Here is a 22,687-nt window from a genome sequence, read left to right as displayed (position 1 = left end):
GACTTGGGTCCTGATCAGATTGTTGTGTCATAGCCATCTTGTCTGCCTCCCTGGCTCGTTTCTGCAATTGCCTTTCCAAAGCTAGGTGCCGTCTATGGGCATCCTTATCCGCCGCCTTAGAGGCCTTTTTGGGGCCCATTGGCTGATCTCGGGACTTATTTGTCTTGGAGCGGAAAGCATTGTCACTTTCCATTGTGGATGACTGATTCTCTTGCCTCTGACTTTAATTTTTAATTAATTTTTTTAAATTATTATTATTATTATTAGTAGTATTAGTATTTGTACTTTGGGGTGATGCCTTCCCCTGTGGTTGAAAGTAGAACGCTCCTCCAGGAGAGTAAGTATATATATGTATGTATGTATGTATGTATGTATGTATGCATGCATGCATGCATGTATGTATGGCATTCAGCTTTGTTCGGGTATTTTCCCACGTCGTTGTAGTTGTGCTTTTAAAGTTGTAGCAACATTTCAGCAGAATCTCATTCTGCGGCGTTGCTACAACTTTAAAGCACAACAATGACATGGGAAATACTGAAAAAGTGAATGTCCATACATGAAGTACCCACAAAAACTTATATATATGTTTTCTTAAGTTTTCATGGGTACTTACATGTATGGTATTCAGCTTTGTTCGGGTATTTTCCCACGTCATAGTAGTTGTGCTTTTAAAGTTGTAGCGACGTTTCGGCAGAATCTCATCTGCCATCATCAGGCTTCTGTATAGTGTTCAACCGTGAGTCAGGCTTTTACAGGCTTTTATATATATATATATATATATACCCATATACATATACATGTGCCTATATCTATATGTAAAACTGTGCATATGGTAAACAGTATCTAAGGGTCCCCAACAAGGGAAACCCCCAAGCGCTCCAAGCGAGAACTTTCTGGATCCCTGGTCCCCAACAAGGGAAACCAGCTATACAGGATCTGAGGTGGATTCTTTCCTTTCAAAACGAAACATCCCGCTGTTTAAAATGGCACTTGCGGCTTCACTCCAAAGAAATGATCCAAAGGCAATTGCAAGGAAATTCCTGTTTAATGACTAGCCTGCTTATCCAACATCAGCCAGACAAGGGAAAGCTAAACCCAGGGAGAACGAAGTGGGAAGGTACTGCCCCAGTCCCCAAGAAGGGAAACCAGTGGGGAATGGCGCCTGTGATATTTAGGCACGAACTTGAGCCAGCTGTTGAAAAAGGTGGGAAGCCAGAATCTCCGCTGCTAATGTCTGAGAAGTCTAACGAGCCGCTGCTGCTGAGGCTTTAACTTGCGAGTTAAATGCTCCTGTCAGACGAAACAGCAAGGTGAAGTGAGCCGCAGCTGCGAGCGCTCCGCTACGATCACAGAGAAGACGATCGGAAAGTTAGATAAGGTAATTGCCTGAGGCGGTTGCCTCAGGCTGCCTGCGGAGTGGCAGGCTCCGCTAGTTACAAAGAAACTGTTTTTAAACTGATCGAGACAAGCTAATAGAGGCACAAGCCTGAAAAAAGCCAAATTAAATGGGGAAGATTTTTACAAGCTGAAATAACCCAAGAGCAAACCTGAATCAGAAAACCGTTCCAGTCAGGGAGTGCACAACCTCTTACCACGAAGGCTAAGCTAAAACTGGGGGACACTGAGGAGGTGTCTCGTGGAGGAGGAGGAGCATCCCGGAGTTTTAAGCCCAGCCTTTCCAGAAGAGACTGAAGCACCTCCCACTTCTGGATGCTCTGAACAGCTCATGGAAGAATGACAATGTCATACTAGAATCCACCATAATGCAGGCAAGAGTAATTGAAGAAATGAATATTCTTGGTATGAACCATCAGTCAGCTACATAACAGTAACAACATCTACTAGTTTAACTGACAAAAACATTATGAAACATATATGTTTTGATAGCTTTATTAAAATCAAGACATATTATTCCACAATATTTTCTATTCTATGATAGTAACATTGACAATAAGGGAGTTGTCATTAAAATGGAATAACATTCTTGACAAATATAGCATATATTAAATATTTGTATAACTATTCCAAAGGCCTACATTTTAAATTTTGGCATGATTTGATTTGCAAATATGAATATTTACCAACTTTTATGCAAGGCATTTTTATTTATAACAATCACATATGTATTTTCCACCCTAATAATTACTTAATCTAAATTTTAAAAGTTATAGTTGTATGGCATCTATTATTATCTTTTTGGGCTTCACTTTTAACCTTTGTTATCTCCACGATAGTAGGATTTGAGTAATTCAATTTTTTCAAACCAAAATACTATTCCTTTCTTCTCCTTTTGCTTTTAAGTTAGCTGTGAATTAAAGCATCATTGTCCCCTTATGTGGTATTTTATGTGGTATTTATTCACTATCATATTCAGCATACCTGTTAGGTGACTTACACTCCTAACGTTCTGCACCTTACAGATACAACATAACTCATTTGTAGAACGAAGAGGGCAAACATTACAAGCCATGGCTCGCACTGTTATCTGATTCAGATTTGCCTGAAACACTGTGGGGTGAAGCCATAATGTGTAGCACCCATGTATTAAACAATGTAGTTAACACAACAACTGGAGAATTGCCATTCACTCGTTGGCATGGCAGAAAACCAAATTTAAGTTACCTACACACATTTGGAGCTCCAGCATGGGTGCATATTCCCTCACAAGTAAGACTGAAAGGGCAACATAGAGCTAAGAAGTTATTTTTTGTAGATTACGGGGCCAACCATAGATCGTTTAGATTTTGGGATCAAGGCACAGCTCATGTTTATTGTAGCACTAGTGCAAAATTTCTCGAGCACATTGGGTGGGATAAACTGGAACAGGAATCCAGCAATGATATTATTATTGACACCCAAATAGTCCCTAAAGATGAATTAAGTAAACCTTGAATAGCCATTAAAGAGGAAGAACAGGAAGAAGTAGTAAAACAGGCACAGGAGGAGCTAGAAGAACAGGAGCAGGTGGAACAGGTGAGTCCACCAGTAAGCCCTGTATTACTGAGATGTTCAACCCGAGTAACACAACCACCTGATAGATATTAGGCTAGTGTTGTATGCCAAGTGAATACAGTTCCAAGTAACTATAGTGAACTAAAACTGTATTCTGCTAAGGATCAGGCTGCTTGGCAGGAAGCAATGGATAAGGAACTGGAATCCTTAGAAAAGTTGGAGGTATACGAAAATGTTAGGTTACCACCAGGTAAACATGCCATAGGGTGTTAATGGATTTATAAGCTAAAGACAGCTATAGATGGGACTGTTACCCATAAAGCCAGGTTAGTAGCACAATGATTCAATCAGACGACTATGATGAGGTGTTTGCACCTAGTCTGAAGGCTACTACATTAAGAGCAGCATTAGTGTGGGCAGCTAAGGAGAAATACATTATAAATCATTTGGATGTAGAGGCGGCATATCTGCATGCACCATTGCAACACACTATTAATTTAAAGAAACCTTTAGGTATCAAAAATGATAATACAACTGATTGCTGGAGATTGAAAAAAAGTCTTTATGGCTTACAATCAAGATATGAGTGGAACCAGTGTGTAGTTAAAGAATTAACTAGGATAGGTTTTGTAGCTGGCATGGCTGATCCATGACATAGCATTAATCACCAAAACTGAAAAAGAAACTACTGAGATAATTTCACTATTGGAAAAGAAATTTAAGATAAAACAGTTAGGAGAAATCAAACAATATCTTGGTTTAAAGATAGATAGATAGATAGAATTAGGGGAGGATAAAAGATCTCACAGGCAGATAAAATTAACCAATTACTAAAAAGTTTTAAAATGGAACTTTGGAAACCGGCTAAGACACCAATGAGCCAGGAGTTTAGCCATAGTAATGTTCCAAATCCTATTTTTGATAAGAACATTTATCAGTCCTTGATTGGTAGTTTATCTTATCTCAGTAATTGGTCAAGGCCAGATATGGCATAGTGTTAATCAATTAGCGAGATTTAACGCTGAGCCGACTGAAAGGCACTGGCAAGCTGCTAAGCATGTGTTAAGATATCTGAAACAAACAATGCATTATGCATTGTATTTGGAGCCTGAAGATGAACTGAGTTTAACTGCATATGCTGATGCAAGTTTTGCTGCAGACATAAATACACGAAAATCTACATCGGGTACTGTAGTATTATTGGGAAAGGTGTTGATTGGATGGAGGTGTATTAGACAGAAACATTTAAGTTTATCAACAATGGAGGCTGAATTCTCATGTTTGTCTTTATTATGTACAGATTTAGTTTGTTATAAGCAACTATTGATTGACATGGGAATTGATATAACAGATTCTATTGTTGTTTATGAAGATAATCAATCAGCAATACAGACAGCTTCAAATATTGCTGTTAAGACAGGAACAAAACACAGAGATTTAAGATATTTAAATGTGAGACAATGTGTGCAAAGTAAAATGATTAAGCTGGAATACTGTATGTCAGAAAACAATATAGCAGATCATTTTACAAAGGCTCTATAAAGCATAAGGCTTGCTGCGAGGATTATGAACTTAGGTTGTATATATTGTCCTACCCAAAAGGGGAGAATGTTAGGAATGTAAGTCACCTAACAGTTATTTGGGTTGGAAAATATATAAACCAGGATAAACATTTTAATACTATGTCTTTAAGAGAATACTAAAATTGTAATTGGGTGTGGTTCTGCAAATGGCCATAAGATGGAGCCAGAAACCTGGGTTGTTTAGTCTCAGTGAGTCTCTGTTTCTTCTGTTGGAGAGAGTTGTCGTTCCTCCTAATGACTGTTACTGATCATTGATGTAAGTCTGTTACTGAACTTTTTTTGATACTGGACTTTGATATTTGGATTATCCATGAACTGAACACTGACTGCTTTACCTGCGAATGACTTGGACTGCTTATCTTGGACTGTGCTTAAACATTTATTGGAAGTAAAAACCTACATTTACTGTACAGTGTATCTGTGTACTGTGTGTGTATTATTCAACATTACTCTCACTACGTCTCCCTGTATGTGCTCATTCTCCTAACAGGGAATTACCTCAACAATACCCAGCAAGCAATAATGAAGAAAAATGGATATCATATTCCATGCCAGAGGTTCATTTAAGAATCTATATTCCCCAGGAAATATAGAGAAGTTAAGATGTATGCTTATATAAGATTTTTGTAACCATTATTTTCCAACAATATGCATTTCCCTTGGATCTCTCCAAGGTACTTAATGTCTTTGATCATTTTCATTTCAATCTTTGAATAGACACAATTTTCTCAATTTTAAAACACTTTGCTCCAGCTATTTTATTCAAAGCCTCTTACTTTCTTTTTCCAGATGCAAGAAAGCCTGCCAGGAAAGATAAATTATCCCAGATTTAAGTGAGGAATTATCCTTGCCAAAAATGTAAAAAAAAAGAAAGAAAGTTTATCCAAATGTAAAGTCTTTTCCTTCAGTGGCTCAAAACAACTCAAAGAAAAGTCTAACTCAAATATATCTGAGAAATTAAAATGATTAAAATCACCAAGATTCCAATTAATTATGGTAGCTACATGGTGAAATAAATATAGTGTTTGTGCAGACATTCTAAATTCAGTTAATTGATAACTTGATTCAGTTTTATAACACAGCAAGTCTGAATGAAAGATAAAGGCCTGAAATTATGAAAGAGATTCGAATCCTGGAGCATTCAGGATGGATTGAAAATGTTACTAGATAAAACACACTCAAAACATAAAAACATATTCCAGCAAAATATTGAAAATACCGTATATACTCGAGTATAAGCCGAGTTTTTCAGCCCATTTTTTGTGCTGAAAAAACCCCCCTCGGCTTATACTCGAGTCAGATTCCCCTCTGAAAAAAAATGGTGTGGAGCTCCGGAGCTGGGCAGGCACTTCCCTGCTTCCGTGTTTCCTTTGCAACTTTTAAGCATGGGGGTAATCGGAAGCAGAAAACTTCTTGCATGAGGATATATTTTTTCTTTTTTTAACTGTTTTTAGGGGGGGGGAAAGACCCACCGTCATGTGAGAATGCTCAGACACGAAATCTATCCGCCCAAAAATAAGTGTGTGTGTGTGTGGGGGGAATTTTAACAGAGGGAAGATGTAGGGAGAAGGCAAAGCGACGGAAGATCCTTCAGGGGAAACTGAGGGGGAGACTCACTCTTGGTCCAGATGAGCCCCCTTCCCGCCCCTAAGGAAGCAGAGGCAGCCAGCAAGGGCAGGCAAGCCCCACTTCACGGACTCCGTCCGTCCTCGCTCCCACCCACCCACCCACCCAAAGCCATGAAGTCCCCCAATCGCGCAGCCCAGAATTGCCCTCCCTCAGGGGCAGCAACGATCCCGGTTTTTCCCGAGACAAGAAGCTCCGCTGTGCAATGAAAGCGCCCTGGCTCTAGGCTCGCGGGCTCAGAAAACAACGCGAGCCGAGCTGGCTTCGGCTCTGCTCAGCTTCTCCAACATCCGGCGCCGCCCTGTTCTATGTGCCAGGCCCGGCAAGTCCGAGCAGCCAGCGCGTGGAGCAGGGCGGCGCCAGAGATCATTGGCTGCCTCTTTCGCAGCACGGGAGGCCTCCCCCAGCTGGCCAGCTGTTCTCCTCCTTCTCTGCCTGTTTGTTCTGTGTGGCCGAAGAGGAGGAGACCGGCCGGCTGGTTGGGGAGGCTTTCTGCGCCAAGGAGGCGGCTGCTGGTCTCCGGCTTTGCTCCGCTTCTCCGATGGTCCAGCGCCGCCATGTTCTTTACTTGGGCAGCCAGGCGCCCGCAGCGGCGCCCACGGCGGCAACAGGCAGTTCCGCCCAGGCTCCGCTCAGGTGTCCGGCTGGGGCTGTCGGGAGTTGCTGCCGCCGGTGCGGCCCCAGTCCCACGTCCCTCAGGAAGGGAAAGGCAAAAAGAACCTGCCGTTAAAAGCGCTGCCGCGGCTCTTCCTTTTTGCCTTTCCCTTTCCGAGGCGACGCGGGACTGGGGCCGCACTGGCGGCAGTAACTCCCGACAGCCCCAGCCGGACACTCTGAGCGGAGCCCGGGCGGGCGGGCAGTGCGAGCGGAGCCGGGCGGGCGGGCGGTGCGAGCGGAGCCCGGGCGGGCGGGCGGTGCGAGCGGAGCCCGGGCGGGCGGGCGGTGAGCGGAGCCCGGGCGGGCGGGCGGTGCGAGCGGAGGCCGCTGAGCGGCAGGAAAAGGGAGCTGGGCAGCGATTTCTTGGTGCGCGGTGGGGGGTCTCTTTTGGCCGGCCCCGATTTTTTTTTCAGAGGGGAATATCATGCCTGGGAGGAGAGCAGCTGGCCAGCCGGGGGAGGCATCCCGTGCTGCGAAAGAGGCAGCCAACGATCTCCAGCGCCGCCCTGCTCCACGCACTGGCTGCTCGGACTTGCCGGGCCCGGCACATAGAACAGGGCGGCGCCGGATGTTGGAGAAGCCGAGCGGAGCCGAAGCCACCTCGGCTCGCGTTGTTTTCTGAGCCCATGAGCCTAGAGCCAGGGCGCTTTCATTGCACAGCGGAGCTTCTTGTCTCGGGAAAAACCGGGCGTCCTTGCTGCCCCCTGAGGGGAGGGCAATTCTGGGCTGCGCGATTGGGGGACTTCGTGGCTTTGGGTGGGTGGGTGGGTGGGAGCGAGGACGGACGGAGTCTGTGAAGTGGGGCTTGCCTGCCCTTGCTGGCTGCCTCTGCTTCCTTAGGGGTGGGGAAGGGGCTCATCTGGACCAAGGGTGAGTCTCCCCCTCAGTTTCCCCTGAAGGATCTTCCGTCGCTTTTGCCTTCTCCCTACATCTCCGCTCAGGTGTCCAGCTGGGGCTGTCGGGAGTTGCTGCCACCGGTGCGGCTCCGGTCCTGCGTTGCCTTGGGAAGGGTGGGGCAAAACCAGGAGCTGCTGAGCCTGAGCCTCCGGTGCCGCTGCTGCCGTTGCAAAGCGCTGCCGCAGCTCTTCCTTTTTGCCTTTCCCTTCCCGAGGCGACGCGGGACTGGGGCCGCGCCGGCGGTAGCGACTCCTGACTCAGGGGGCCTCCGAGGGGAGGGGAAGAGAGTGACTCCTGCCTCCCGCTGTCATCATCATCTTCTTCTTTTGGGTTAGCGAATCAATTAAACCTTTCATGATAGTGAGATCGTTTCCCAAATTAATTATTTTTATTTGTGAAATTTACCAGTAGCTGCTGCATTTCCCACCCTCAGCTTATACTCGAGTCAATAAGTTTTCCCAGTTTTTTGTGGTAAAATTGGGTGCCTCGGCTTATATTCAGGTCGACTTATACTCGAGTATATACGGTAAACTAATTATTTATTACAAAAATTTAGATTTCATTATATTCCTCACTGAAGCTATATTTTCATAATTTCAAACCACTGATTTTCCACTGATATTATTGTGTAGTTGTAATCATGGATTTCTAAATTAACATTGACATTATTCCTCCTAAAAAAATTTTTTTAAAGATCCAGGGATTAACAGAACTACTCCCATCAACACATGGTTTCTTACTTGGTGTTGGGAAGATTACTGTCATTAATAAATTGCTAATCTTTACAATTGTTTGATTTCTGATTGTGGGAGCAATACTGTATTCAAAGATGAAAGATAGACAAAAAATTAATTTTATTGTAAGGTATGCAGATTGAAAAAGGTTCAATTGGTGCAGGGCTTAAAGTTCATATCCACTTTGAACTACATAATCTCACATTGGGAGCCATCATTCTTTCTCAGTTCAAACTACCTCAGAGAGTTAGTGTGAGAAGAAAGGAATGGCAGAATGAATACTATATATGCCACCCTGAACTCATGAATAAAAGATGGGATATAAATCTAATAATAAGTAAGTGTGAAGAGCCAGTTTGGTATAGACTCTCAAGTTAAAAGCCAGGAGATCACAAATTTTACTCCCACCTTGACAAAAAAATCATCTGAATAATATTGGACTAGTGACTTTCTCTCAATACTTGGAAGGAGGCAATGGCAAATCATTTCTGAAAAACCTTATATATACTTGAAGAGTCATTGGTGTTCTCTGAACTTGGTTGTTTGGTTCAGATATTTCATTACCCAAACTAGGCAACATCATCAGTGCTAGTAGGTAGTAGGATTTGCTCTCAATTTATATTCCAGTGGTTTGCCCTCTAATGTTGGTGGGAATGGTTTTGATTGTTTTTTGGTTGGACTGTTTACTGTTAGCTTGTTTGACAATTCCTTGATTGGGGTATTGTTTACTTCTTGATTGATGCTTTAATATTAATTTGGTGTTAATATGTTGTTGATGGTTTTGTGTATGTTGTCTAATTCATTCTTTTTTATTATGATGAAGATGTCATCTATATACCTGGATACACAATTTGGGTTGTATTTATGGGAGTTTTATCTATTTCAGATATTGCATTACAACCTCTGCCATAAGTCTTCAAAGCAGTGGTCCCATAGATGTATCTTTGATTTGTTCATAGGTTTTTCCATCCGTTGAAAGTATATGGTTAGAAAAAGTTGATCACATCCATGATCCTGGGGGTTTCAATCTTTGTATATTAGTTTAAGTTGAATGTGCTGTGAAGCAAAGATCTCATAATTTTTTTAGCCAATTCCCAATCTATGGATATGAAAAGTGCTGGGACATCCAATGAGACTATGATTTCATCCTCATCTATTGTCACTTCTTTGTTTCTTTGAAGGCAATGTAGTAAGGAGTTGATGGAGTATTTGCTTTACCTTGTGAGGTGTCTAAACTTTTTTGTTACTCCTTTTGTGATGTTGTAGGTAGTAGTTCCCAATAATGATACAAATGGATAGAGACATATGTCAGGCTTGTGCATTTTGGGCATCCATAGAAGTGGAGAGGATGGGTACATTGCTTCTCATCCACCACAGTTCCTGTCAGCTGGTGCTCCATTCAAAATCCAAGAAAGAAATACTTAGACTCCATTAATCAGAGAAAAGATATCTTTTACTGGAAATCAAGCGGTAGCAACAAAAGAATTCTGAATCTGAGAAAATGGGCGCGTAAAAAAAGCAACGTTCCCACCCCCAATAGTCCAATTGGCTCATCAAATTAAAAGTTGTGTATATCATCATGTGGGCATCTCCAGGTGGTGATGAGGCCTCTGTCCGTTGACCTTGACATATTTTGATAAAGAGTTGCAGCTGCGCATAGCATAGGATAGAAGCCTAAGCAAGAATCTACACCCCCCCCCCAGCTTATATAGTTCTGTTTTGTAACACCTCCAGCTCACTTCCCATAACCAAATCCCCCCTCCTCCCCCGTTACTTATGACAGCTGAAAGATGCAAAGCAAAGGGAGAAAATCTTGAAGGTTGACAGTTCCTCTTTAGTAATTTGGTCTTTCTTGGTGTTCCTGATCTGCTTGTCCAGTTTTTGTGTTTGGCTGATGTTCACTGGGATTTAAGTTTGTCTTTTGATAATTCTCCTCAAACTTCATATAATTATTTTGTTGTGAGATGGAAGCAAATAAATTTAATAATGAATACATAAAAATAAAAAATAAAAGTATTTCACTGTTGTGATCCATTCATAATAACAATGGTTCAGCCTTTGTCTGTTGATAGGTTGATGGTAGTCTGGTTTTTCCTTTTTTTTTTTTTTAGATTTCTGAAGGGTGCTCTAACCTTAGTTGTCAGTTCTTGTATTTTACTGGCGTGTGATATGATAGTTTGTCTGATGTTTTCTTGGATGTCTCTGGAAAGTCCTATGGTTTTAAATGCTACTTATAAAGCTGCAAAGAATTCCAGCTGATTGGCATCATCTGTGTTATAGTTGAGGTCTGTCTGTAGACTATTGTGTTCTGCAGTGGATAATGGACAGATGGACATGTTGACCATCCTTTCAGGCTTCTTTGACAAGTTTTGTTTGAAGTTTGGTTTTCCTTTTTCCTGCATGTCTCTGGGAAGTACTCATGATGATGGTGGCCAGTTTCTAGTTATAGGGTATACTTTCAACGATATGTACATTCATTGTAAATGTAAGTAAGACATCTACAGTATATCCACAAAATATAGTTGATATAGGTAAATCAGCCTAATGCTTGTTTATACAAAACAAGTACACAAATGAAGTTGAATATACATGTCCCAGGATAATGTGGCAGGATCCAATCTGGGTCGATCACCGGGACCAGAGCTTTTGTCTTCCAAGCTTTCAGATTCGTGTTGGAGCCCATTTTCAGGGAAGTTTTCTCTAGCAGACTATGTGCTATTCTGTATGTGATATTTATAGTGCCTGTTGTAAGTGTTGTAAACAGCACTCTGCTAGAGAGAGGTTCCCTAAAAATGGGCTCCAACTTGAGTCTGAAAGCTTGACCCAGGTTAGATCCAGTATAACAAGTACAAGTGCAGATTCCATGTACATACATAAGAAGTCTATTTACTTCTAAAAATATGGATCAATCCAAAAGTATTTTACAAAATAAATATTTGTTGGCCATATATAATCATTATATTGATTAGTAGTCATTCAAATTAAAGGTGAAAATTATGAGTTTGTGTATAAATTGTATTGATATGAGAATATGTGCATATAAAATTATATATATATATTCATATGGTCATTTTTTTCTAAACACTAACATATATATGAAATTGTATATTATTTGGTTTTCTTCTGAAATGGATGATTTTTCCTGAGATTCTATTCTATACAGGAAAGTTCAACTTCCCAAAAGCCAAAAGGAATTGTTATATCTATTTTAAAATACTGATAGCAAATGACATATATTAACCAACTGCATAATGCAGACTTTGAACAGCAAAGAAAACTAATGGATGAATAGCATAAAATATGAGGCATATTAATATTGAGATTGTACTGATCTACAGGTATACCAGAAACATGCATAATGATACATTTTTATTATAAAGAAAATCAGATTCTTATGAGGTTCAATATACAAAGCAGATTAATTAATAGTAGTAAAGTAGTAAAGACTTCACAAAGGACTATTGCTTCAGAACCAAAAGAACAATATTGCACATTTAAAGCAGTTAGTCCCCTTTAACAATTTGAACAAAGCAGTTAAAAGATTTAACAGCAGTAGATGCAAGCATTTGTATTGACTTGTCAGTACCAAACTACAATAACATGGTTAAAAAAATCAACATAGAGCATAAAGTCCAGCAAGAGCATTAATTAGACATATAACATGTGTGAACAGGTGTCACTGTTGATGTTCACACATGTTTTTGTCTAATTAACACTCTTGCTGGATTTTATGTTCTATGTTGATTTTCAACCGTGTTATTGTAGTTTGGTACTGATTAGTCAATATGAAATGCTATGTTCAGATTTATTTATTTATTATTTATTAGGATATATTGCCACCTATTCACACATGGCAACTCAAATTGGCTTACAAGAATATAAAGCATCATATAAAAACAATAAAATATTACACATGCTGTTTGTTAAAATAAATGTAGAAATATGCAATTTCCTAGTCTCATTTTTTTCTTCCTATTTTGCTGGCTTTAAACATTTCTACATACATCATTTCATATTTCTCTTTATCATTCAATAAACAATAATCCTTTTAATAAACAAATCTGTTTATAGTTTTATTTTTAATGCTACCAGGACAATAATTATTGACTTATAGGACAAATAGGCATCATTTTTCTTTTGTCTTCCCTGTAGGCCAACAAATATGTTTAAAATAAAGAATGCAAAGAAAGCATTCTTAACCAAAGCCCACTTTTATTTTGATCTATATTAGAAATTGAAGTGTTTACGTTAAGTTGAATATTAAAAATAATAAGCTAAAAATAATAACAGTGCACATTATTTTTAATTCATTGCTCGATGCAAAAGCACTGATTTGAAGATCAAAGGATTTAGGCATTTAGTGTCTACTGCAGTAGTTCATAATATTCTTTTATTAGCATGTGGATTAGCATGGCTTTTATTTCAATGAGACAATTCAATGAGACAAGTGAGGTTGGAAGCACTGACTCTATTTGTCTATCATGCTAGATCATTTTATTCATAGTCTTTGAACAAGCCATAGCTTCATTTCATATGCTGTTTACCATGATTGTTCAAAAATGATGGCTGGATTGAAACAACATTCAGGGCAAAATCAGACAAGTGAGTTTATGATTTAACATGTCCAAATTCAGCTTTAGTACAGGCATTCATGTACTCTTAGATCTTAGAGTTCCGAGTAGTGGCTACTCAAATGACTAGTATAGCACCCAATTGGTTCAATAACAGCATCTGTAACTGATACTGTTTCCTGCAACTTCAATTTTAATTAGAAATCTAAACCATTATAATTAGGAAACAGATAGGCATTTAATTGCTTTTAAAAACCCGTATTTTATTCTTTTTTCCAATTAAGAACTTACGGTGATGCTTAGTTCTAAACAAAAATACTTAGCAGAGAAAGCAAAACCTACAATCATGACAGATCTATGAAAAAAAATATTATGCAAAATAGCATTTCAGAGCCTTTCTATGCTAGCAGGATTGGCAGGTTTTTGCACTAAATGTTATATATCATAAATTTAGAAGATATAAAGCACACAATATAAAGCACAGATGGAAGAAGAAATATTTTAAACTGGTTTTGTATATATTCACATTTTTGTAGGGAAGAGAATCTCATTTTTTTTATTAGTAGATTTTTATGATGCCCAGCTTGCCATTGTTGAGAATCCAAAATTGTCTGAGTATAATAAAGTTAAAACATCTTATTAAGGAATTTAACATTGGATTCTATATATCTAAATTTAAATATTTAAATTAAAATATGAAAAATAGTATTTTCATGGTTGAAAATATTAAAATATGTTTTTGAAGGACTATTTTATTAGTCAATAAAATATACTATCACTTATTACACTTCAATATTTTTAGTTAGTTTTAGGACTCTAAGGATTATTGTTACAATTTTCGATTCTTCTTTATAATGAAACTTGTTTTGATTAAATGAGGACACTAAATGGACACTAGATGGCCAAGGTACAGTTTTCTGTATGCATTTGCTATTACTGGCATTAAGTACAATTTGATAATTCTAGAATAAGCATTTCAAAATTTGCATTTCATGTATTAATCCTTGGAATTCTTACTTGGAAATAACATTCCACTCTTATTTGGAAGTAACATTTGTTAGTTTTATTTCCAAAAATATATTAATTGACAGAACCAAGTGTCACATTGGATAAGAAATTGATGTTGCATTTGGAAAGGACAATCTTCATGTAGCAAAGGACAGAAATTCCTTGCATCAAGCACTCATAGGAACTTATGTACATAGGAGAGGGAAGTTTGGTGAGAAAAAGAATAGCTGTGGTTTTTTTACATAAAATATTGCCTTGGAAATAAATATCAAGGGTTCCTAAAAGTCTACATTATAAGAAAGCTTCCAAGCTTCTTAGTTTCATAAAGACAAATGTTACTAATGTTACCCCAAATATTTAAAACAGGCTAGATATTATAAGTACTTCTATCTTCTTTCCATAATTGTCCTTGTAAGTGATTGAAGCATCTAAGCTTCTTCTGCCAATCTCCACCTGATAAAATAAATTTGACCATAATTTCAATCCTGCAAGTGGCAGTGTCAGAAACAGTGGTAGGGTACAAAAGCAGCAGAACAGAGAAACTGAACACACACACACACACACACACACAGAGAGAGAGAGAGAGAGAGAGAGAGAGAGACTCCTTGCAACATATAGCTGTCATGTTATAGTATTAGCCAGGATGTCAAATTGATAAAGGAGGACAAAAAGAAAATAATTTCTCCCCTTCCTTTTATTATCTTGTCACAAACATCTGCAAGATAAGGGAAAGAATTGGAAGAAAATCTAGAAGAGAAACTTAAATAGAACAATAAACTTTGATGATCCAAACTCTGTCAAGGATTTTGGAGTACTCATCTCTAATGACCTAAGTGCTAGAGCCCACTGTAACTACATAGCCAAAAAGGCGTTAAGAGTTGTTAACCTAATCTTACGTAGCTTTTTCTCTGGTAATATCACACTACTAACTAGAGCATACATAACATTTGCTGGACCAATACTCGAATTCAGCTCATCAGTCTAGAACCCACATTACGTATCTGATATTAACACAGTTGAGAAAGTCCAGAAATATTTCACAAGAGGAGTTCTCCGCTCCTCTACTCGTTGCAGAATACCTTATGCCACCAGACTCGAAATGCTAGACCCAGAAAACCTAGAACTATGCCGCCTTCAGTCCGATCTAAGTATAGTACATAAAATCATACATTGCAATGTCCTACCTGTCAATGAATACTTCAGCTTCAACCATAACAACACAAGAGCACGCAATAGATACAAACTCAAGGTTAATTGCACCAAACTTGATTACAGGAAATACGACTTCAGCAACAGAGTGGTCAATGTCTGGAATACTCTACCTGACTCTGTGGTTTCTTCCCCAAACCCCCAAAACTTTAACCTTAGACTGTCTACTATTGACCTCACCCCTTTCCTAAGAGATCTGTAGGGGGCGTGCATAAGCACTCCAAAGTGCCTACCATCCCTGTCCTATTGTTTCTTTTATATATATTTTTATTTTTCTTATATGTATCCATGTATTCATAACTATGTTTTTACTTATACCTATTATCTTGTAAGCAATTGACAAATACAAATAAATAAAAATAAAATGAAATAAAAAAGGGTGGCACCCAAGGAGGTCATATTCTGAATATTCATGTTGATACAAACAAATCTTAAGTAGTTTTTTTTAAGGTCAGATCTTGCCAGGTTAATTAAAATAAATAATAATGTATTATTTATTTCAAACAAAATATGTTTGAAACAAATAATGTATCCCACTTACCTGTATTTTTATATTTATTTTAACAAATAAAAAATATAAACTGACAGGGAGTAAGCTATATTGGGCCCAGTGAAAAATACTTTAAAGTAAGCCTGCATATGATTTTATTGATAGGCATGCATCTTAATTTTAATATCTCAGAAGTTCCTTGCTGAAGCAAATTTAAATCAATTTTATATGACTTCATATTTATGGGATTATTGTTGATTTTGCAATTGCGACGTAAAATTTCATATTGTGTAATCATTCCTTCTTAGATGGCTTCTGGAATGGAAAAATTTAACTGCCATGAACACATTAATAGTAGCAACAGTAATAAATAAATTTTGCATTTTCTATGTACTTAAAACTATGTCCTTCTATGTACTTAAAACTATGTACTTAAAACAGAGAGCTGATATAATGAGATCCAGAAGTATCCAACTAAAATTATATCTTAGCCAATGGCATAATTCCTTGGGTTGCATAAGTATGCTTGAAATAATTTAGTATTAAGTGTTTCTGATGTTACCAGGCATTGAGCTTGATTCAAAAATTTGCCTTTAAAATATATCTGTTAATAGGAAGCTGGATGAAAGATATTGTTGTCTAATTAAATGACTGATCAACAGATCTAATGTAATAAAATATAACACGTTAATAGTGATTGGGTAATCATAACATTGCAAAACATAATTCCCCTGTAGTCTTGTTCACAACATGATTTTCTTGACTACTTTTCATATTGGTGGGTTGTTGTTGTTTTTGGAAAGGAATTTGGTTAAAGAGTATGCTTGCATGATGAAGTAAAAATGTTACTCTTTACAAAGCAGAGTTTGCCCATTTTTGAAGAGTCCTCAACTTTAGGATCAAGTATCATCAATATAAGCAGTATAACATGGCAAAAGAAGCTAATGGGAAATGAGCTCAACATTAATGGGAGATACTTAAAAAGATCTACAACTAAAAGCCCACCTGCAATTAATTCTAATGGAAAAAAATAGAAGATAGCAAAAGAAACCTATTTAGGATTATGGAAAGGAGGACAGATCACCATGGAACAGTGATCTAAATCAACAAAGTTCGAGAAAGTTGCTAAGGGCTTCAAGAGCTTTACTATCCAGTACTGTCCAGTACTATCTAGTATGCTGTCTAATAATCTATTCTCCACCTCAAACAAATTGCCCAGGTTTATTTTTATAACCAAGTTTGGAAAATGGACCAAAAGAATTTTCTTCTAAAAATATGTTAATAACCTACCTACAATTTCCCACACCCTATTAAGAAACTAAACATTTTTATTTCTATAACTTATTTTGTGTGTATAACCAACTATTGAGTGGAGCAGCAATATGTACAGCTGAAATAACTGGGATGACAACCAATTAATTATGAAAGCAATTATTCACCATGTCCTGGTTTTGGTTTTTATTTAAAAAGCTAAACAACTTCACACAAGGATGCCTGAGAAAATGGTTTAGGTATCATACTGAGATCAGCAACATTTATATTACAGAATATGTCAGGATCCACAGATGCTTTTCTCTTTAGCACCTGCAGTCTGGAATACTTCCCCACTAAAGTTCATAAGAGCCTACAAAAATATGAATCATCCACATTATTGTAAGCCCTACACATATTGGAGACCTACACATATTGTTTGAATGATTGTTCCAAGAGTTTATGATTTCTTTTACTTTTGCAAGGAGATACTACTGTCAGTAAAGAAGGAGTTATTTGTTGCAAAGTTGAATGGAAAGCCTTATTCCATTCTTGCCTAGAGGCCCTGCTGAAGATTAGGGAGGGAGGGGACATATGTAAAAACATGAATGAATGTGCATATTTGCAAATTAGATAGCCAGCAGTATGGTCCCTGGGACCAAAAAGTTTGCACACTGTCCTATGATGGTCTACATTTTTAAGTAAGACTAGGAAGAGATACTGCTTAGATAAGATGCTTTATTCCTTTACATAAGCTGCAGGGTAACAAGTTTGCTGCTCTGATCTCAGATTGATAATTATTTCCTGTTTTTGCCTTAAGTAAGCACCCAGTCTCTGCAATCACTTATTTTCTCTAATATATAATCTTACCTTACTGATGCCTAATCTAAGCAATTGGAGGGGGGATGGATAGAGAAAACCATCTCTCCAACATAGTAAATAACTAGACTTAATTAATCAATCCTGATTTATTTTAATTGTTCTTGTACATTCATGTTCTGTGGTAGTGTAGTAGTGGATCCACACATTATAACCAGTAATATCCTCCTGGTTAGAATTTTGCATGGTCACTTAAATGTAAATCCTATTAAACAGTAACATGTGTATTAATATGCACTACTTTATGCCAAAAGGACATGGTTTCTGAGTTTATTACAAAAAGGAGAAAAACAAATGCAAAACCACTATTTCTATTAATATGAGTGATCTATCATTTTCAGTCTTGAGCCATACAACTGTGATTTAGTTATATACGAAACCATTATCCATTCTAAAAATTTAGTGCAGTTTGATTGCATAAATATGTTTATTGCATAACATATTAAATATGAAAAAATATTAAAATGCAGTTATCTGTATTAAAAGATTCTTTCTATTTTGGTAAGTAACAATAATGAAAGATGATATGTGTCTTTATTTTAGTATGCCTGTGCTGGATAACATTTGTGCAGAGTTATTTCCTCAGATTAATTACTTAATGCTGGATCCCATACCATATTTTGCGAAAATAAGACCTATCCTAAAAATGGTGTAGTTGTGGGATCAGCAATGTGTGTAAAGCACCAAGCTTGGCCTAGACGCAACTCAGCCCCTTAATCATGGCCTCACAGATCGGCTGAGCCAGCAAAGTCCAGAAGCTGCATCTCGTTCTTTCTTTCCAAGGGCCTGGAGGTGTTTTTGGTGCACTTTTGCTAGCCCTGCCCCTGCCCATGGCATCAGGCAACCTCACCACTGAGAGCCCCTCTCTTCCACAGTTCACCTTGTGGCTCTGGAGCAGGGGGCAACCACAGTTTGTGCTCCACCAGGCCTGGAGCTTGGGTTTTGGTCAGGCAGTTGCAACGATGAAGCAGAAGGCAGGATCATCTGTTTCCTCTGTGTCTCTGCCTGCTCTTGGTGCTACTGCGCATCAGAATTGCCTGCCTTCATTAAACCAGGTGTCAATCTGGCCTACCATATCTTGGCTTGACTGCAGCCACAACGGGTCAGGAGGCTATGTGGTGTGTCAGGATCACCTTCCCCACTTGCCTCTGCCCAGCTGCTGGATCTGCTGCACCTGCTGCTGCTGACTTCGTGGGGGTTCTTTGCCCCCTGGCCATGCTGCTGTCAGCCATCCTGCTAGACTGCTCCTGCCTGGCACGGGGCAAGTTGCATCTATCACCTTCAGAACACTTCCTCCCACTGCCAGCCTGCCAGGGTCCTTTCAAAACCTGAGCTCCAGTGTCCCAGCAGCAACAGGGCAAATAGGCAGGGCAGACAGAGGCCAGGAAGCGCTGAAGGCTTGGCCTGTTATGGCCATAGGCAAGCGGATGGTGGGACAGAGAGGATCGGGCCAGCAGGAGCAGTGCTCCCACTCCCATCAGTCTCTACACTCGCTGCCTCCTGTACATGAAAAAGACACTCCCCCAAAATAAGCCCTAGTGATTATTTTCAAGCCTCAAAAATATAAAACTAGGTCTTATTTTTGGGGAAACACAGCATATTTTATACAAACTATAGCATTATGGGAGAATCACAATAACAACAGATAGGAGGCAGATGGAGGAGTAGCTCAAGAAGAATAGGGGGAGGAGGAAGGGAGGAGGAAGAGGAAAGTAATCTGAAAATTACAGAGTTAGAATTTAGGAGATATTTACATTTAACTCTAGTGTTAGCCATGACTGGTTGACTATGGATCAGTCATTCTTTCTAAGCTTAGCCTCCAAGGCTGTTCTGGGGAAAACCTGAGGAAGGAATGATATCTATAATTGATTGAGTGGCTCCATGATTTAGAGAGAACAAAACATCAAGAATGTCATTAAACTCTGGAGCCCAAAACTTCCCAATAATATGCCTGCACTGATATGTGCATTATTTTACATTCTGGAAGGAAAAGAAGGATTTAAGTTACATACAGATATAAAGTTAAATTTCTTTTGTGTTTTTTTTTCTAATTCTACTTTAATAAGTATGGTGCTTTTTTTTTTTTTTTTTTGCTTTTTTGTATGCCTTTAAATCAACTGCCTTAGACAAGTCATTGTAGTTTTCTTGGCAAGATTTCAGAAGTGGTTTACTTAGAGCTGAGAGAAAATGACTGGTTCAAGGTCACTCATCCAGCTTTCTACCTAAGGGAGAACTAGAATTCAGTCTTCTGGTTTCTCGTCCATACCTTTACCATTACATCAAACTGGCTCTCTAATGTTAATCTGGTACCTGAAGTCTTATTGTAAAACAAAGAATATAAGATAGTAAAACATCATAACATAATCCTATTGTGAGAGTTTGTTGTTATATCCTTTGTTTTAGAATTCCTCAGTCTATCAATGAAATGTTGGAAGAATTGTAGAAAAGGGACTCTATCCATTGATGTCAGCAGAGTAAGTGACTCAGAATAGAACAGAATAGGATCACATTTGGTATAGTGGAAGACTCTGCAAAAGAAAGACTTAATTTGGAAACAGACCAAATCTTCTAGGGATTGTGGAGGAAAAATAATACACACACACACACACACACACACACACAAATCCCTACGGTATCCCTTTGGGAGAAGCAGTTGGGAAGCATGTGGAAAGTTACTAACTCCTCCATTTTAAATGTTTCCTCTCACCTCACTTTCTTCTCAGTCATTGAGTCTATTTTTACCAAATTGATAAGAATTCAAGGAACCTTAACCTGCATATTTTCCTTGCTTCTTTTTTCAACAGTACTATTTGTTTGTTTTCTATTTGTTAATAAGAAGAAGCCCATTTCCAAACAAGAATGCTGGTTACCTGTTTTAACCACACATTTTGGATACAGAATATTTGTAAATTTGTATACAAATTGACTGCTAATCAGCTGATTTTCCCCCCTCCCCAGATAATGGCTGATAAAGTCTAACAGATTTTATACACCGTGACTCTGCCCTGAGAGTGTCAGAACAAATGGGAAAGCGTCACTTAACTCTGGTACAGCAAAGGATGCTGACCTCAATCCCTGATACTCTTTCTTGTTATTAATCTAGCTCAACAATTCACAAGTAGATTAAAATTAATTCTTCCATTCATAATGCTATATTTTCCTTCTCAGGTTCTGAAGATTTTTTTTGCATTTATCACTTGCCAATGAAATTTACTTTCAATCCATAACAAAATATGGTGGAATATTTCTTACTTCTTATAATATGGGAAAGAGGAAATGTTTTCCAACTATTTAAGAACAGCCAATTAAATATGAGTGCTGCTGATAGATAACCTGGAGTTTCTAAGTGCTCTTACCATAAAGAATTGGCTGAACTTATTTCAATAGTTCACAGCCCTGCTTCATATGTAAGAAATCATACAAGGTCTTTAAAAAAAAAAAATCTTTGCAGTATGCATCGAATGTGTTTGCTAGAATTGCAAAAGAAAAGGATCAAATTAAAAAAACAAGGTTTCTAGATAGATTGAAGGTCCATATTACTTTTCATATTAGATACGAAGTGTTCATTAAAAGTTTTGAAACGTAAATAATTAAAGAGAAGGGGATTAAAAGAAAAGAAAAAAGTGAACGCAATGAAACAATATTAAATTATAAGCAGGACGACTCTGGGAAGCCTTTGATCTCAAAGAGGTCTCCCTAAACATCTGGAAAGAAGTAACCTTATTACTCGAGCCAGAGAGCCGCTCCATTGGTGGCTGTCATTTGAAGGTGGAAGATACATTATTTTGCCTCTTGCCTTGCCAACGGACGCGACAACTCCAAAAGGGGATCCTGATTTCGGAAACTTTGCCCTGATCGGCCAATCTAGTATCCTTCGCCATTCCCCTCTGTGCCTTCCCCAAAGGCGGCTACACATTGCAAAATCCTGCCTGAACAAGGCTGCCTATTTATCCATTAATGGCTGTCCTTCTCCCGCTTTGAGAGGTGTGGAGTCCTGGCAGGAGAAGGAGGCATTTTCCTCACTTCAAACCCGGAATAAATGAATCAATGGGGCACCGGGGCTCCCTTGCTTACCACTTCTAGCCTGAGATTTGGCTCCGAATAGTTTCTCTCTCCTGCTACCAAGCGAGCTCTTCATCCTATGAAAGGCTCTCACTGCGCGCCCAATCAGCCGTTCTTAGCCAGCCATCGGCGGCCAGGAGAGAGCTGCCAGAGTGGGTCTGAGGAGAGGAACAGAAAGTCAACGAGAAGAAACGGCGGACTGGTGAGAAGAGCCCCTAGGTTCTCGGCAGCTTCCCTTCAGTAAGACTTTTTTTTTTTTCCTTTTTCTTCTAGCGCCAATTTTTTTGGCGGCCAGTAATTCTTCTACCCCTCAGGAAGAGACTTTGATGCCGCGTGCGAGGAAATAGCAATAACCAACACCGACTAAAATTAGAGAGAGACTCGATGTCGTGCCGAGGGAAAGCGGGCGCGTGGCGTGGGCTAGAGAGGAAATTAATGAATGTCGCCACGCGATGAGAGAGAAAGAGAGCGCAACACGCGAGGGCTGACTAATGTTGAGGAAATGTGGCGACAGGGTCAATAAATAAGGAAACGCTTCTGGAACTCAGAATTTGGCTCAAGAGACTCTTCCCAAATCTAGCTTCCTTCAAATATGTTGGACTTCAATTCTTTTTGTTCTCCCCAGCCAGTCGTTTGTCTTGCTCTGAGATGTGATGCATAGAGATAGTATTACTTTGTTATGCAAATTACAAAACAAAGCTTCTGAGAAGAATTTATAAAGAGGGCAGGTTTATCAGCAGGTAAAAAGGAGTGGGTGGGTGGGGGGTC

The 22,687-nt window shown here is 38.9% G+C and overlaps 1 long non-coding RNA gene across 1 annotated transcript in view; it reads right to left on the bottom strand.

The window, feature by feature from the left end:
- Nucleotides 1–22,260, bottom strand: part of LOC148128802 (uncharacterized) — an 80,301-nt gene extending 58,041 nt beyond the window's left edge. The window contains exon 1 of the long non-coding RNA XR_015746004.1: nucleotides 21,932–22,260. This is a non-coding gene — a long non-coding RNA (uncharacterized LOC148128802). The remainder of the gene's footprint in view (nucleotides 1–21,931) is intronic.
- Between the last annotated feature and the right edge of the window lie 427 nt (nucleotides 22,261–22,687).

Source organism: Notechis scutatus, chromosome Z (genome assembly GCF_049901735.1).
Source record: "Notechis scutatus isolate UNSWTSFEM ecotype Mainland chromosome Z, rNotScu1.2, whole genome shotgun sequence".
NCBI classification, from domain to species: Eukaryota; Metazoa; Chordata; class Lepidosauria; order Squamata; family Elapidae; genus Notechis; species Notechis scutatus.
The sequence above is the reverse complement of the archived record's forward strand: the minus strand, read 5'-3'. Positions and strand labels throughout refer to the sequence as shown.